Source organism: Dermacentor albipictus, chromosome 5 (genome assembly GCF_038994185.2).
Source record: "Dermacentor albipictus isolate Rhodes 1998 colony chromosome 5, USDA_Dalb.pri_finalv2, whole genome shotgun sequence".
Lineage (NCBI taxonomy): Eukaryota > Metazoa > Arthropoda > Arachnida > Ixodida > Ixodidae > Dermacentor > Dermacentor albipictus.
In genome coordinates this window covers 165,064,657-165,079,099 of record NC_091825.1, presented here as the reverse complement: position 1 = coordinate 165,079,099, position 14,443 = coordinate 165,064,657, and positions in this window count along the sequence as shown.

Sequence of the window (14,443 nt, the reverse complement as noted above, 5' to 3'; positions counted from 1 at the left end):
AGCGTTCACAAACGAACTCAATTTTCTTTCTTGGAGTAGGCCAGTCAAACGATCCTAAAACCACTGAGTCAAACAGAATCGCTGCAGGACATTCTTTTAACAGTGAATGAACTTGCAGCTGAAGGTATTGTCTTCACAGTACAAGGAACAGAAACAATACTCTATGTACAGGTTCTTGCCATTCTTATGTTAAGCATCATAACATCACTAGAAAGCACATAATGGAGTAAAGAGGACATTTATTCTAGTGGGAAGGTGCACGAAGTATGAAGTACACATAGATTAATATATTGTTTGGCTGCTAACTAAAATCCCTCAAGGCTGGAAACGCCAATTGATGTTCAGGTCATTCAACTGGAAAAGCGTAACGCTTTTTCCAGAAATGAAGCAGCGATTCCATTCACAATAAGCAACCGTCGATGTTGCATGCTCATAGAATTTTCATGCACACTAATACCTTTTGCAGGGTTGAAAGAAGAGAAACCAAAATATCTGTGAAATAACTTATTAGTTTTATAAAAAGGGTATTATCTCGAACACCGCAATTTATAGCCATTGCGTAGTTAAAATTTGCTGCTTCTCTTTCCTTTAGAGGCACGAGAGCTTGGCAACAGGTCTCCGCCAGGCCTATGCATTTTGAAAGAGAATGGCAACTTCAAAATTGCCTGCAAGGAAAACATCGTGGCTTTACCACCTGCATCATCACCTGAAAAGCAGTCAGCCTCCTCTTGACTGTATATTTTATTTTAAGCTTGTCGTACCCATACGCTTTTTGGACAGTTTTTAGGACTTGTGCAGACAGTTGTTGTGAAGGGTGAGCGATTTGAGAGTGGCTTGATGTCGTTTAAGGTAGTCTCTGTTGAAAAACCTGAAGCAGTCAGGCCTAATATTCATGTGCTAAATGTTTGGTAGGTAGAAGCAACATGTCACTTGCAATACTGTGAAGTTGTGCCTTCTTATACAATTGTTTATCACTAGGGTAAAGCGTCCGCTGCCTGTTTCAAGGATGGCTTGTTTTTTTCTTTTTTTGCTTGAGGATATTTTACTTGCATTTTTCAAGGCTAAGTTGTTTACTTTTTTCAAAATTTCTCACTTGTTTTCCAGAATTTCTTACCATTGTATTTCGCTGTTGCCTTGTTGAATCTTTAAAATGTGTAACATGCTTCCAGCTATTTGGTGCATAAAATTTTATAAACGTTTACACTACCTGTCATATTAATGTTGGGGATGAGTTATCCCAAACTACATAATGCTGGGACAAGTAATCTGCTTCAAGTGGGAGGCTTTTTCAGGGTGCTTATAAAAAGTGTTTTGGTCACAATTTGCTTTGTAGTATACGTACATCTGTGATCTGCCAACTGTATTCTTTCTAGTGTTCAAGTTTTTGTTGTGATATTTGGCACGTGCTTCTGCCAAGTTTTTGCTTTGGCTTGCACTGTCTTTTCCCTTTAATAACTCATCCACTACATTCTTCATTGGTCTTGTGATAATGCAACTGTACAAGCCCATTTTTTATGCCCTTTTTGCATAATTTTAGAGTGCTGAATTCTTTTGGAATGGGGATGCATAAACTCGGTAAATGGCAGACAGATACTTGCGCATTTGAGTTACGTCATTTTGTGTGATCAGCCAGAATATTTTATAGACTCTATTTAATGCTTATTTGTTCCACAACCAATGTGCAAGTTTATTTGCATGTGGTGTACTTATGTCTCGGGCCATTTTTATTAACCACTTTTTTAATATAGAGGCATACGTGTGAATGCCACTTAGTGGCTAGTCTCCTTTCGTTTTTGGTATTTGTTCCTTGTTGACTAGTCATATCTATGAAATTTGAGACGAACATATCATGTGTATGCAACACTGCCACTCAATAAAGTTTACTCATTTTGAAAAGCAGTGTAATCATTTGTTTCATAGGTGTTTTAATTTAGGTACCTTGTTTCTTTTACATGCAGCTAAAGGTCAGAGCAGGAAGCAGCAGGCGAAGCCAAAGTTTCGACTGCGTCATTCCAGGTACCTCAAACCTACTTTTATATAGGACTGTGCTCTAATAGGCAACTGTTGGGAACTGCCAGGGACCACAATGCTGCTAAAATTTCTACTTTCGAATTGTTGGTATCACCGCAGGCCACATCCCAAGGCTGTGCTGTCAAAATACTGTCGGTGGTTTCCTTCTGACACAAATGCATCAGCCAGCTTGGCATATGACCTCAATTTGTACCCCAACAGGGGAAAGCAGAAATACTGCAGAAGTGGGAACCCATAGATAGTTTCCTGTCTATTAGAACACTGTTTTATATAAAAAACAGGTCTGAAAATACCTGGAACGGCGCACCAGATATAGCCATGACTATTTTATCTGGATCAACGTTTCAGTAACTGAAAGAACCCTTTTATTTGGAACAGGGTTTCATATACTCTTATGTGGAACGATGATCCACATAATTAATAAGTAAAAATAAGTGGTGCACCGTTCCATCTACTTTTTAAAGTATGTGGAACGTGGTTCCAAATATAGAAGCGGAACTTTTTTGCAAAAAAGTTCCAGCTACTAAGTGGATCTTATGTGGATCCAGATTAAGAGTGCACGCTCTGGTGATTTCTTCGGTGAGCTTCTTGATCGACTTTCCGTCTAGGTTTCTCAACACTTTTTTCGAGACCCCGTCCGGGCCCGTCGCCCAGCGTCCGTTGAGGCCTTGTAAGACATCCCAAATTTCCTATTCCGTGGAGGGCGCGTCGAGTTCTTCGACCGCTGCGCCGTCGTATTGCGGATAGTCGCCATCGCCTTACGGGCCCAGTGGCAGATACGTCTCCGCCAGCTCCTATAGGAGCTCGCTCTCCGTTTTGCCCTGCTCCTTTTGCTTGCGTAAAATCCTATCGATTGCCAATCACTGATTGTCTTTGCATTGCCTGTCGTCTAACAGCTTATTTAGGAGGTTCCATTTGGCTCCGGCTCTCATTTGTCCGTGTACCGACACGCACACCTCGTTCCACTGTTGCTTGGAAAGCTCGATCGAGTACGCTTCGATTTCCCGGTTTAATGCTGCTACTTTTTTTCGCAGTCTGCAATTTAGTCTTTGCGTTTTCCACCTGGTTGTGATGGAATTCTTTGCTTCTAACAGGTTGCCAATCTCGCGTCCATCCTTTCCACGTTCAGTTTGGTTTGGACGACCCTCGTAGCGGTGCTAACGTCCTCTTTGAGCCTTCTAAAGAGGCTGTCTAGGTCCGCGTACTTGCTCTAGTCTTCCTTCCTTTGTTTGCAGAAGGCGTCCCAGTCGCTAACCTTCAATTGTTCCGGTGGTGCCACCCTGATGGGGATCGTCACTGCCAGTACATAGTGGTCGCTGCCGAGGTTCTCGTGCAGGTTGCGCCACGGGGCCCCTCGCACATTTTTGACGAAGGTCAGGTCGGGCGTCGTGTCCCGCGCCATCGACGTGCCTAGTAGAGTCAGATAGCGGGGTCCGTCACCAGCTCTAGCGAGCACTTAGTGATAGCATCCAATAGCTGCTCTCCCTTAGGCATTGACCTTGCGTAACCCCAGGCTTCGTTGGGCGCGTTAAAATCTCCTGCTACTATCAGCGGGGCCCCCTGGCTATTGAGTTCGCCTTCGTTATGATCGATCCGAACGACTGTCTACGGTCAGAAGGCGGGCTGTATACGTTCACTACGAATGCTCTGTTTTTCAGCCAACCATTCGGTATGATTTCGATCGTGGTTACCGCCGCTTTCGCGGTGTCTAATTTCAAATCTCGTTCGTGGAAATAGTATTTGTTTGCGACCAGGGTCGCCACTCCGCGCTTACCCTGTTCGAATTTCGACGTGGTGACCCGGTAGCCGGGCAGGATCGCCTTGCTACCCAAAGTTTCTTGTAAGATTATGACATGCGGCTCGTCCGCCTGAGAGGCAACGAACTGCAGACGCTTTTTGAAGCTAGCAGAATTCCACTGCCACACGACCAGCTCTCTAGTTGAGTTGTTCGCCATGATTGATACCTTGGATTTGTTTAGCACCGGCAGGCGCCATGTGGGCTTAAATACGAGTCACTCTTGCCGCGGGCCGGGTTACCATGCTTCCCGCTAGTTGCTGGACCATTAGGTGCGCAGAGCTAATCGACTACTGAATTCCCTATAGGATGCTACTGGACTCGGGATCCGCCAGGTTTCCCTCTTCCGTCAGGAGAGGGCACCCTGCGTTTGACCGAGCGAACCGACTGCTCCCCTTGTAGGGTCGGTGTACTTTGTGGCACCTGCTGCTGCTGTTGTTCGACTAGCTGGCGAGTGGAACCTTGTTTCCGAAACAACTCGAAATCCGCCCTAATTTGCTGAATCTCCGTCTTGAGGTGCGTGTTTTCTTTCGCTACCTGAGCTATTCCAGGGTGTTCCTTGTTATGCTTTGGTGATGCTACCTGCGTTACCTTTGATTGTGGTTTCGACTTTGGCTTTGGCTTGACCTGGTCCGCCCAGGTCGGCCCCTCTTGAATGCGCCCTTGGGAGCGGGAGCACCCCCTCGAGTTGGAGCAGCCTCTCGATCGGCTGCTCTGTCGTCGTGTCGGCGTTGTTGAACGTCCCCGTCTGGTGACGCTTGCCACGCTGGAATTGCGTGATCTACTCTCCAGCTGTTGCGGCTGGCTTTGCAGCTGCGATTTCTTCGCGTTTCTGCATCGGCGCCTCCTGCGCCGCGCGACGCAAGGGATTCGGTATCGTTGCTTGCACTTGCCGTTCGCCGTTGGGTGTTGGCCCCCGCAGAGGGCGCACTTGGGCGAGCACTGGTGGTCTTCAGCCGGGTGGTTGACTCCGCAGCCGCGGCACCTCTTCTTGTCAGGATTTGGACAGACGTCGACTCTGTGCCCAAGTCACCGCACCCGTAGCACATGTCGTTCTGCTGCCTGTATAGCGTGCAGCGTATTAGGCTTACACCACACATGACATGGTTCGGCACTTTCATGCCGTCGAAGAGCACTACCACCATCGAGGTGTTTTTGATCGGCTTGGCTTCCAAGGCCTTGGAGTTTCTTTGGTTCACGATCATGGCCTGAACTTGGGCCTCATTGATTTCGATCCACTCCTCTGATGACCACCTTGCACGTGTTGTCTGGCGCTGCAATGTATGCGGCTACTATGAATGTGCCTTCTCTTAGATGAAGCTTCGCGAACTCCGGCGTATGCGTTCGCGTTCTTCTCGGTCGGCGTGGACTCGACGAGAATGTTTTGGGTTGCGTTCGGGCAAACGATGTCTTCCTCGGTCTCGTTCGGCGTGAGCGAGGCCGCCATTGCTAGTGCTTGCGCCAGGCGAATTTGACTCACTTTTTTCACATCGAGGCTGTCTCTCGGCCTCACTATGATACGAATGTGGTCCATCTGTAGCTGGGGAAGCCTCGATGTGGTGACGAGGTGCTTGACCGCGCTGTGCGGGCCGGCGTTGCAGCGGCCGCCCTTCGTCTCTGCTCATTCCTCGTGGCCTCGGCCCGGTAGGGTCGGTCCCGGTTTGCCCATCTTGTTTTTGTCCATGGTCGTTGTCCAGCCTGGGTGATTCGCTTCTTATCGGGAGATGTGCTCTCCCTCCACGACTGTCTCCACAGCGGCAATGCTGCCACGCACACGTACAAGCGAAGCCTGGGCTTGCTCGCTCCTCGCTGCCGACGATAGGCCTAGTCGGGTAGGGCTAGCTGAGCCGCGGCTTGGTCCGAACTAAAAAGTCTCGATAATCGAAAAAAAGAGTTCACTGACTGGCAAAAGCGTGGCATTTAAATTTTTTGGCTATTAACCGTTACTGCCATAAAAAAAAATGGGGAAATCACTCTGACTGTTAGGCAAGACAGTAGAGTGGGTCAACAATGACAGCTGCTCTTTCCTCGCATCCTTTTCGAGCCATCCATTATTCACGTCTGACGAACATGAAAACAGCGCAGTCAAAGCGCAATGGTAACAGTTATTCCAACAACTTGCAATGATGCTGGATTGTATAATTCAAAATCCGTAGAATAATGTTTGAGGCACAGAATTTGGCGATATGTACGTACTTTCTCAGAAACCAGTGTCACATCGTTTACTGAATGTGAACTGCCACAGAGGGAAATTGGCGATCGCTAAGCACACGTTTATAAGCAAGGCTGACGTCCACCTCTTGTCCTCACATAAATCACTATTTATGAGAATAGAAGAGCGTGTACAGTAACAACAGGTGTTGGGCAGTTGGCTATAATATTATACATAATAAACAAACTCAACCTCAGTAAAAATGCTTTAAACGCGTTGAAGGCAGTCTTTCCCGTTCTTTCCGACCCATATGATACAATCAAAAGACTCACCAAAGGTGGTAGTCACGGAAAGAACTCTCGGTTATCATAGCGACTTGTACGATAACGGGGCCTAAAATGTCGAGATTAGGTGAAACCTTGTTTTCTCATGCTGACATTGTCGGGTGCTTTGAGCAGTGTTATAGGGGCTGGCTGCTCGATATAAAGGGAAGAGCAACAGGCCATATTGCATTTATTTACAAAAACATTGCGGCAGAACCTATCTTACCATGACTGTCGACGGTAATGCGTTAGCATTGAATCGATATAGCGACACAACGTACCGCCACCGTCGAAACTAGGTATTTAAGGCGCGTACAGCAGCCGCGACTCCTCTCTCTCTCTTCTTTCTGGACACGCTGCGCCATTTAGTGCCACTGCCGCGAAGCCTGCACGTGATCTCCGAAATTCTCGACGCGCCGGTGCGTGCGAACGCTGACAGTTCTCTTGCTTTCCGTACACTCAGCGGCACATAGTCATGAACCCAAGTTGGCGAAATAGTCATTGAAGAGCGGCACGCGCCTAGTGCATTCATGGCGCAGCTCACTAAAGCGTTGGCGTGAAAAGCGTTCATTGAAAAGCCGAACATGCCCAGTGCATTAGTGTCGCACGTCGCTAATGCATTGGGCTGCTGCACTTGACAAACGCTGGGGACGTTGGTATCATTCCGCTCAGTATCGGATAACTTGAAGGGATCTTAATCACCATTGTAGAGCGGCCCATTCCCAGTGGCACATACATAGTTTCCCAAGCTGGCATCAAATTCGTTCATTGAAGGACAGCACACACCTACTGGCACATATCCAGTAACCCAAGTTGGCATAAAAAAGGTGCATTCGAGACTAGCTAAGACCAACCGGTACGTGACCGGTACTCCAAGTCGGCGTCAAACAGTGACCCATGTCAGCATGAAAGAGATTCCTCTGTGTCTTTAATGGTCATCAGTTCATCAGTTCAGTTTATTTCTTCTTTAAAAAGTGGGGCGTATGTACACACTGCCACATACTCAGTGACCCAAATTGATCCGATAGCTGGTTTTGAGTCCTGTTACCTCGGCCCATGGCTACCCGCTGTGCTACCCATTTCGCCACTGACTACCCAGTAATCTAGGTAGGCGGGAAACGGCACACATACATAGATTATAAAGAAACATGAATACATGCACAGATAACACCGGGAATGTGCCTGAAGTACCCTACGAATGCGAATGCACCAAAAAAAAAAGATTATACAGTTGATGTCGCGGCGTTCACGCGCGGACTTCTCGGCAGTGCTGCTAGATGGTGCAGCGTGCTCCGAAAGAAGAGTGAGAGAGGAGCCTGGTTATCACATGACGTGTTTCTCAGCGCTCGCATGTCCCGGCGCGCCATGTATTTCGGAAGCCACGGTCAAGCTTCACCGTAGCCGCGCCTGATTGCGTCAAGTGTTCTTAGGGAATCGCGGAAGCGGGAGTCCCACTGCGGCACGCGCTTCATACATAGCTCCTTCGGACTCTGGCTATGTGTTGCGTTGCTATATACCTTAATGCCAATGCATTACTGTCCTAAGTCATTCCACTGCTTCTTCTGTGTGTGTTTCACTTATTTATCTGTTTCGAAATTACTGTTGTACCACCCGTATTTCCTGTGCACTTGTAGTCTGTCCTTACTAATGTACATTTTTAGCGATGGTCGTATATGCAAAATTTCGAACAAGAATGACATATTATACGTTTTAACTATTCGTATTCATGTTAAAAAACCAACTATTCGGTTATTTCAAATACTCGAAACTAATGAAATATTTCGCAAAATACTAGTATTAAAGTCTTCTTACTATTCTCTGTCTGCTGAACTGAAGTATCACAATTTATCAGAAGTAAACCACTGTCGAAGGTTTTCGAATCAATGCAGATACAAAATGGGTAATGCAAGCTTTGTTTTAGGCTTCGCGCAAGAAGCCTGCAGGCAAGCCGTAATTTTTACTTGTAGTTTGTCATTTAGTGTTTTGTAAGCCTAATCGTGTAGCATTTTATTTTTTATGCTGCAACCAGAGATTTTTTCCTTGCAATTCGCCAGTTTACGCGTTGTTTACGGCTTACCAATTCCTTCAGCAGATTTCTTTTCCCACAACATGCAATCTTTCTTTCGACCACCATTTTTGACGATTTTTGAAAGCGTGTCTCACAGCAGACATCCACTGTTGGAAATCTTCGTTTGCAGACAGGCTGTAAGTACGTTGAAAAGCTATTCTTGTAGTTTTTTTAGTGACAATGAAATATCTGGTATATACAGCTGATAGCCTTTGTCCTTGATAGCTGTCTTTTTTTGCGCTAATTAGTAAAACCATGCTACCTATTTATGCTGAAATAAATATTCGGGTTGCGAAAAATTGTGGAACGACCCATCTCACGATAACTTTTGACGTTAATGCGATTAACGTTCAGGCAAAGTAGCGACAGCACGGTACTGTCGAAGCAACGTTTATTTAATATTTGTAGCGGTCATTTTGTTATTTGGATTATATGCGATATAGTATCCAGCACTGGCCCACTTTTCTATGATAAATATTATTACCTTCTCCTCTCTGTGATCGTGTTTTTGGCACTAAATTTATTAGTATTCGACATGCACGAACTATCCCTACATCAAGTACAACTTTGCTACAACGCTCGCTCTGCGGGGGCGGCCATGACTATGAGGCCATGACGACAAGAGCATGACAATGAGGCAGTGACGACGATGGTATTACCAAAGACAAACGACTTTGGTTGAAGAACAAAAGCGGTGTGACGAAGATGGAATGACGACAATGGGTTGACGTTTCAGAAATGATGACTATCGTATAACGACTACTGCTTAATACCATGGAACGAGGAGAATCAGATGACGATGGAGGTATGATAGCGATGGGGTAACAAAAACTGCGCGGCGACGACTGTACGACGGCGATAGCGTGGCAACGATGGCGCAGCGACGATGGCGAGGCGGTGACTATTTCACTTGAGCGAGAGAGCTAAATTTCAGCAGCTTTATATTGACCGAAATTTCGATTTCAACTTCGTCAGAAAAGAAAAATTGTGCGGATCGTACAGGCTGTGCGCATCGGTGTAAGCTAACCTTTCTGTACTGGTTGCTTTGAGTCACCATAACTAGCGTGGCTCTCGACAGCGAAAGCTCGACAGCGACAGCGAAAGACGGGGAAAGAGACCTCCAGTGTGCGCCGGAAAAGTCCGAGTTGCTCATCCTGAAGAAACCGAGAACACCCCTGGCACAGAACATCACGGTGTATATAGACAACCACTCAGTACCGAAACCCACGGAGATCAAGATCCTAGGGCTGTTTATCCCGCAGGGGCGACAGAATACCACCACTATGAAAAAGCTTACAACATCCACCGAGCAAATCCTTCGGATGATGCATCGTATCAGAAATAAGCACCATGGCATGAAGGAAACGGACGCCATCCGCTTAGTGCAGGCTTTCGTGATTTCTAGGATAATGTACGGGACGGCATTCGTTAACCTCTCCAAGTCGGAAATTGAAAAGTTGGAGACACTGATCCGGAAGGCCCACAAGACGGCACTGGGACTACCATACTCCACGCCAAGGGCAAAGCTCATGGCTCTAGGAGTACATATTACCCTCAAAGAGATGTGGGAAGCACAACAACTTTCAGAACTCAATAGGCTCGCACTCATAAAACCAGGTAGAGATCTGCTCGAAAAGATCCATATTAATCTGCCCTATACGATAGACCAAAGGGAAGAGGTACCACGTGATGTGAGGAGACGCATCAACGTGTACCCCATTCCGCGGAACATGCATCCCGCATATAACATCAAAAGGAGAAAAGCAAGAGGGGAAGCCCTGCAGAAGCAATGGGACGAGCAACCTAACACCCTCTGTGTGGACGCCGCAGGGCCTAAGAATGGAGTGATGACTATTGTGGTCTCAACGCCTTCAGGATTGATGGTGAATTGCGCCTCCATGAAAACATCCAACCCCACTCACGCAGAGGAAGCAGCTATTGCATTAGCTATAGCATCTGAACCCAACGCCGATGTGCTCACTGACTCCCAGAACGCCTGTCGCAACTTCAATAATGGGTTAATTCACAGGTCCGGGTTGTCATTGCCGACTAAGCATCCACCCAGCCAAGCCTCAGTCATCTGGTTTCCCGGTCACCAGGAACTACCAGGAGGAAACGAAGCTGCTCACAAGCATGCCCGAGCTCTTCTATACCGGGCGTCTCCCCCTGATGACCGTGAAGAGTGCTGGGACCTAACTGCTTTAGCAGTGTATGCTGACAATCTCGCACCATACGGAACAGCCAGGAAGGAGTACCCAACACCACATAAATCCCTCAATAAGTTGGAAGAGAACACTCTTAGGAGACTACAAACTAATACATACCCAACGCCAGCTATATTACACCAGTGGTACCCACACTATACTCCCCGCAATGCCCACACTGTGGAGAGGTAGCTAAGCTCTACCACATGGTGTGGGCTTGCCAATTTATTCCCATAGTTGACCACATTCCAAATCCCTCAAAAGAGCAGTGGGAGGCTATTCTGCTCAGCGATGATCCTGACCGTCAGCACTGGCTGGTAGGGAGGGCCAGCGCGGCAGTAGTAACCAGCGGGCTACCGGAATAGGTGGCCCACCCGCGAGTTCTACGAATATCCTGCAAATAAAGATGTTTTCAATCAATCAATTCCTGCACGAGTCCATTTGACGTGGTTCTCTGTTTGCCAAGTAAAGGAGAGGTCTCGCACAGGCGTACCTGTACAATACACCTTATTTCATTTCTATTTTCTGACTTTACGCGTTTTTATAACGAATGGTGGGCGTTATACACATTTGTACTAGTAAAGGTACCCCCCCTCATTTGCATAGAAAAGTTACCTTGGGTTGCCCCCCCCCCCCGAAAAAAATCCTGGGTTCGTGCCTGATACTCACAGTAGAAAATAGTTCGAATTATGTCACTCTATTTTTGAGCCGGGGTGCAAACGGTTCACTCATTGGTTTAGCTGTAAATCTTCTGCATACGCTGCAGTGGCCAACATTTTTTTTTACCATTTGTCGACCTCTAATGATCCAGTAGCTCGACAATTCCAGTGTCTAGAAGGCGTCAGTGTTCTCTTTCTGTCTTATTTGGTGGATTGTGTCTCTGCCGCAAGAACAATAGGATGTTTCTCGTTGTTTGTGAAGAATTGTAAAGCCTTCCGCTCACTCTGATCAACTTGTCTTCACCTCTGCAAGGAGCAAATTTTATTAGGGTGGTATTAGAAGCATAACTTTAGCCAAACGCAATTTCTTGTATCTTATAGATCGAAAATTTGTCTGCTCTTTCTGTCTCAATCGTTAATAGTGGCCCTGTTATCCTTGCGTTTCGAACAAAGGGGAATAACGAAGCAGTTATGTTCATACTTTTGGTAAGATTGTTAATGCAGGATAGGACGAGCGAAGGATATGTATTCTTGCTTGTCACCTATTTGTTCTCCAGATTTCTCAGGAGCCTTAAACATTTCCGTTTACCAAAACGAAGTTTTCTTAATCAACCACTCAGGTCCATTCCACCAAAGTGTGCTTTCTTGAAGACGCTTCCCTGTTAGGCCACGTCTTAGTAAATCTGCTGGTTTGTATTACGATGGACAGTATCGGCATGGACCTGGTAAACTGAGGGCTTGTATTTTTTTTACCATGTTCAATACAAAAGGCTTCCACTTATCACAGTCTGAGTCTATCCACCCAAGAACGGGTGTTGAGTCAGAGGAGAAGTGCGTTTCGTAGTCTGTCGATGTGCCTCTATGCACAATCTGCATGAGCCATGCTGCCGTAAGAGCTGCCAGCAGCTCTAATCGCGGAAGCGTTCTCTTTCAACAGTGCCACTCTTGATTTCACGATCACCAGTCTTGTTGTTACTTCTGAATTCTCTGCCTCTGTTCGTGCATAAACTGCACCTCCGTATGCCAATATGATGGCATCTGAAAAAACACGGAAGGTTGGTTTGCTCAACGCTTCTGCAGTATCTATTTTACGTGGGACACGTATAATGTTCAAAAGACGAAGATCTTTACACCATCTTGCCCAAGAGTCACAAATTTCAGCTGGAAGAAGACCGTCCCAATGCGGCTGTTCTTCCACAACTGTTCTAAAACTAATTTGGCATTAACTGCGAACGGAGAAAGAAAGCCGTATGGGTCATAAATCAGAGCTGCTGTCTTTAATACATTCATTTTTGTTGTTGCCATGGATGCCATGAGTTGCATAATTTCCGAGGTGTCAAACCCGTACATATCATCCTCCGGTAAGCTCAGAACTCAGTATTTTATTGGTTTTAGAAACCGTTAACCGAATATCGCCGTTAATGTCTGTTTCTTTCTTTACTGAGAAGTTGTGTACTTGTGGAGTCCATTGAACATTTATGCAGATGCATTCCCGCATCATTGATGACTTGAGCTACATTATGGTATACCAAAAAAGCTGTCTCTATTGTGCCTGCTCCTGCCACAAAGTCGTCGACATAAATCTGGTGCTTTAGTCATCTCGCATTCTCGTGATCTTCTCCCTTTGTATTATAACAGTGGTGGTAAAGTATGTAACTAAGAAGAAACGGACTTGATGTAGCTTCGAATGGTACACGATTCATCCTCCATATGACTCGTCTTCGTAATTCTTCTCTTTGCTTCAAGGGACTGCCGTACCAGAATAGGAAAGTGCATTGCTGTCAACCTTCGCAAGATGAATTTGCAAAAAAAGCCTTCTCAATTTCAGCTGTAACTGCAATATTGTAGGTTCGGAACTCCAAGTTCGATTGCAGATAGATTCAAATTTGGTACTGCATGCGAAACATCATTCAAAGACAGTCTGCCAGGTCTGTTTGAAGAGTGGTCAAGCACAATCCCTGTCTTTGTTGTTTCTCTTTTGTTGTTGACAACTATCTTGTGTCCTAAGTGGTAAACAGATCCGGTATCTTCGTTAATAGTTACTTGTTCCGCAAAGTCATTTTCTTCATATTCTCGTATTGCTTTTTCATATCGTGTCAGTAACTCTTCGTCTTTGATAAATCTTCATATGAGCTTAACAAATCACTCCTTTGCTTCTTTTATATTGCTGAATAGTTCATCAGCGTTATCCCTCCAAGGAAAGCGAACTACATAACTTCCATCAATTTTCTTTGCAGTTCATTTAAATTCTTGGATAACTATATCCGACGTTGTAGTATTCTTTTCGGGTTGTATTCCCATGTGCTCAACATCCCAAAACGCTTCGAGGTGTTTTGAAATGTCTTCATCAAGACATCAGGTTCACACAACGACGTTTTCACAGTGGTAGTGTAAGTTCTTCAGACACTTTCAAAACTTTCCGCAGCACGCTGCAAAGCCAAACCAAACAATGTTTTTATGATAGCCAGTCTATTATTTAGCCTTCTGAATTTTCCAGTAGAACCTGCCAATAGTAGTCAGATCCAGTAAGAATCTCTATATTGCCATTGATGTGGGCATCATCTGTAAGTTGGAGACTGGTGTCTATTTCATGAAGTGTCGAGTAGGGCAGTTAGGATCATGTGCCGTTACAACTATTAGGGCCTACTAGGGCCTCCACTCTGATCTGCTTTCCGTCATATCAGCTTTTTAAAAGAAATTCCACACGTCGTAGTAACTTGGGAGAGGACAAAACTTCGCCAAATGAAGACAAGCTCATATTCTCTTGGCCTAAAGTTTGGCATTTAAGTTTTCTCGACATGTCTTCGGTGACGAATGTACGTTGACTTCTTCCGTCCATAAGGCGACGGACCTGACACTGATTGCATGAGCTTTGAGCCCAAACTTCAGCCGCTTGTAGCAAGATCACCTTATCAATTTTGAGAAGCGCGCTTGCGACTTGCACAATGTTCACTACTTTCTGTTCTGAGTCACTCTAACGCTTTTTGGTGTAAGGCTCACAAAGAAACGCCAAATGACTTCCTTGACGTACGTCACAACGTACGAACCTTGCGTTTTTGCCCTCTTTTGCGAGGTGCTATTTCTTACAGCACCAAAAGCAACGTCTGCTTCACTTAAGCTTTTCTTTCTTCCCTTGCAGGGACATCTCTTTGTCACACTTGGTAAAGGAATGTTTATCTCACTCACAGAAAAATCAAGCTTTCTTGTGACG